Source organism: Dermacentor silvarum, chromosome 4 (assembly GCF_013339745.2).
Source record: "Dermacentor silvarum isolate Dsil-2018 chromosome 4, BIME_Dsil_1.4, whole genome shotgun sequence".
NCBI classification, from domain to species: Eukaryota; Metazoa; Arthropoda; class Arachnida; order Ixodida; family Ixodidae; genus Dermacentor; species Dermacentor silvarum.
Window position 1 is genome coordinate 123,738,526 of NC_051157.2, and position 4,467 is coordinate 123,742,992.

Sequence of the window (4,467 nt, forward strand, 5' to 3'; positions counted from 1 at the left end):
GAAAAAAGAAAGGCAGCCCGGGCGATTTTTACATTCGTCCTTTTTTAGTTTTTTTCAACATGCTATATTGTTATTCGCAGGTTACTTACATTGCACGACTTGCAAATTAGCAGAATGGTCACACTTTCAGGTTGGCATCGGCCCTTTCTATGGCTGAATGGTAGTAGTAGCCCTGCGCATTCGGCCTCAGTAGAATATCCGATGAAATCCAATATCGAAATCACGGAACGAACAGTTTGATACGAAATCGAAATATTGTATTTGCATTCGAAATGTCAAGTATTCTAACCCTCTTTTCTCTAATTAGACTGCACGTTGCATAGGATGCAAATAAACACAATTATACGCATTGCATTTAGTTCTACACCGTCTAAAGGAGTACCGACACGACATTTTCGACTTTTCAGTATGATTATTCTTCCCATTATTATTTTCTGTATATGAAGGTCCCGCACCTCGAAATGCCAGGAAATAAGAAAATATGGGAAGTTCGGTTTAGTTTACGATAAGATGCGTATGTGCCGTGACGGTCATGACACAGGTGGTCACTTGGAGCAGGACATCCGCAACATGGAGGTAAAAGTACTAGGAGGGAGCGTCACGTGATTCCGCTAGGCTCGGCAAGCCAAGCTCCTCTGCTTCTCCATTCCATGATCCGCGGCGTTTTGGTACGGTGGACTGTATATAGTTCTGGCACTCGCGTCGCTCCAGCCCTCTCGATGGGCCCTTGCTCCATCGGGCCGTGGTTCGTAGAACAGCTATGTAATAAATTATTCGAGGCTCTCGGAAACATGCATGTATTCTTTTTTTTTTTTTTTTTTCTGTGATTTCGAGGTCCACAGGACCTTTCGTTTGACGCAGATTACGAGAGTCGGAAATAACGTGTCAGTGTTAAATAACTAACCGCTTCACTGACGCTTCGCTGCGAATCTAGTTCCAGCACGTGCGTTTGATCTTCAAACCATTTGTAGGAACTCAACGGCAACGCAGTGCACGGTCCAGCCATCGTTGAGAAGATGTCGTTCGACCGAAGGAAGTACATGACACCGTAGTGTATAACGGGTGTTCGCAGAGCAACAGCAGCGCGCGCCGCGTCGTCGCGCCAGTCGACAATAATGAAGCCTGGGTGTGTTTCGACACCCGTATAGCGGCGGCCTGCCTGCCCGCCCACCCGCCGAAGTGGCTCAATGAAGTGGGGAGACCAGCGCCGAAGGGTCGTCGTACGCGGCGTAACGTTTTTTTTTTTCATTTTTTTTAAGTATTTTCTTCGGGGAAGAAGAAAGGGCGCTCGTGTCAAGGCTGACTTGCGGCTCGCGCGCTGAGGAGCGCGCTGGCTAATGGGAGCGGGGCTATACAGGGGGTATGTATACCGTCATTTCCCCTGTTCTGTCCGCGCGCGCTGAGCGCATTGGCGCTGAGCCGTGCTCCCTCAACGGCTGCAGAAGGTAGCGCCAACCTTTTCTTTTCTCGTAGCGAACCACTTAGTCGTAGCGCATGGGTGGGTGGGCAGGCGACGGCGGCGATCATGATGTCGTACGCTTGCAAAGTCGTTGGGCGAGGCCGTTTTGCGGTGATCCGAATAAGAATAAGCCGATAAGCTATAGTTATTTTACGTGTCGTGGGGGCTTAATGGCCGTGGAGTTGCGCCCCGGATCAAATCCCACCAACGGCGGTCGCATTTCGATAAGAGGGGGGGGGGGGGGGGGGGATGCGATAACGCCTATGTACCGTGAGTTGAGTGCACGTTAAGGAACACCAGGAGATCAAATTTAATCCGGAGACCCCACCCCCACTATACCGTGTCCTTCAAAATCAGATCGTGGTGCTGGCACGTAAGACCTCAGACTTTATTATTATTATTATTATTATTATTATTATTATTATTATTATTATTATTATTATTATTATTATTATTATTATTATTATTATTATTATTATTATTATTATTATTTTATTTAACGGGCCCAGGAACAACCCTAAGGTCCGAATTCTGTCATAACTGAAAGTACCGGGCGCACAGCATTAACGAAGGGAAAGGGTGCAAACTTTTCATAGCGTGTATAAGATGGACTCTCTCTCTGTCAAGTTCTCTCTCTCACTTCCCTCTGTGTTATTCGTGTGTTGATTCGTGTTTCTGCTTCTCGTGGCGGGTCCTGTAAATATAACTGTCTCAATTGCGGCGTTAACGCTAAGCTGATGCGTAAAGTAAACGTTAAAATAGCATGCTATTTTAGCATATATACATACATACTATATGGAGACGATCGCCTTGTGCCTTGAGACGTCGCGCCGCCTTGACTATAGCTCATCGTGCATGTTATGCTGAAAGAAATCGGAGGATATAAATTGCACAGTTCTCTGGCTCTATCGGCGGGTAGTCGAACCTGCGACTCCGTGCTCCGCAGCAGAAAGTGCGCAGCCACTGAAGAACCTCCGGTCGTGGCGCGTCACGTTCAATGAACTTCGGACTATATGCTATAGGGCACGCCGTCATCTTATAGCTAATCTTAGCCGGTTCTTTCTTTATTGCGATAGCAGTTATACGGCCGCACTCACGGTGTCATCTCCCGCTGTATGCTTTTCCGGCCACCTGCATGCCCGCTTAGGGCGGCGAAAGAGAACGCAGAACTGGCTTCGTACACGTCCTTCACAGGGCCTCCTCTGTCGAGCACGACAGAGGAGGAGGCCCGCTGGCGTACTAGCTGTATGCTGGCGTACTAGCTGGCACGTAAACGCAAGATAATGAATGAATTAGTAAAATTGCAGCACGCGCAATTCTTGACGTAACGTCAGCTGGCCACACGTATATCTGAAGGTCCATTACCTATATAGTTGCAGGTACATCAGCGCGTGTCGCTCGTCTCGTCGCGTGGTGATGTACACTCTCCGACGCCTCCACATACGTCACAGCACCCTCGCGACGCCAGTGTAGAGCCAACCAATCTATTCCTGGAAGCTATCGCTTGACGTTGATCATCCTCCTCCGATGGTTTCTGCTCATTTCTCTCTCTCTCGCACAGTGTTGCAAACAATACTGGTCAGGCGTTGAGCTCAACCGGCAATGTTTACAACTGGACAGGCGCATGGACACTCGCGAACGGTTGGTTCTCCGCGAGGCGCGCCTGAGGTCGATGTTTCTAAATGAGGCGCGCGATCGAGGAAGACAAAAAACCGCGCCGTTCGCAACAAGGGCGCTGCTGCTTGCGGGGCATGGACGCGTCCCGATTTCTGATTTGATCGGCGTAGGCTTCGACATGTGACCGTATATATATATATATATATATATATATATATATATATATATATATATATATATATATATGTGTGTGTGTGTGTGTGTGTGTGTGTGTGTGTGTGTGTGTGTGTGTGTGTGTGTGTGTGTGTGTGTGTGTGTGTGTGTGTGTGTGTGTGTGTGACACACGCGTCAGCTGATCGCGTGGTTCTTCACGTTTCCTCGACGCGGACGACGCGGACGACGCGGATCGAAGAATCTGCATGCGATCGCCGTGTTTGCATTCTTGATAAAGGCATTGCTTGTTGTTCGTAATACACTCGCTGTCATTTCCTGGTCACCGTATAAGCGGTTACGTATATATATATACGACCCCACGCGTATAGACGCTTCGAAAGCAGTGCGGTTTTTGTCCGCCGTATATGCATGCTCTATATGCGGGGCTCACCCACTGATATACTGCGCGACTCCCTCATTCTGCAGCCGGTTTGCGCGGGTTCCGACGACAGTTTCCTTTCTCTGTCAGCGCATCGCGCGCTGGTCGTGTGTTGCAGTATATACCTGTACATGTAGTACACGCACGACGCGTTCTTGTTTCTCGGGCGTTGACTTATACGTTTGCATGCGTACATGCGCGTGCTATATGGAGCACCTCGGAGTGGCGAGAGTTTGCGTATTATCCCGCGCTGTCACCGCTGCATTGCGCCCCCTTTGTGTGCAGCAGTTCCCTTCGCCTCACTTGTGGCGTTGACGTAGCCGGCCAGTGCATGACTGCGCCGGCTTCCCTTTTGTTAGAGCGCGACATGGCAGACAGTCGCGGACGTACACAATAGACGAACGCGGTTTTTGTTCGCTTGCTGCTGCCGTGCCGGTAGTGGTGGCGGCTGCGCAAGCACCGTTTTTGGCGTAGACTCGAGATGGTTGAGTCTGCACGCCTGCTTCACTGCATGCCACGGTATAGACGGTCATTATAACGCTGTTACAGGCGTATATGGTTCGCACTTTTGCGGATGTCATCTTAAGAGAACTGGGAGCACTGCAAATTGTTAATTTTTTAATTTATTGATTTATTATTATTTTTAATTAACCACGGGTTTTAACGTACCGAAACGACACCAGGGGATGCACGCCGTAGTGGAGGGCTCCGAATTAATTTTGATAAAGTGGTGCTCTTTGACGACGTGGTGCCCAAAGTTACGTACAAGATCGCTTTTGCATTCAGCCCTCATCGGAAT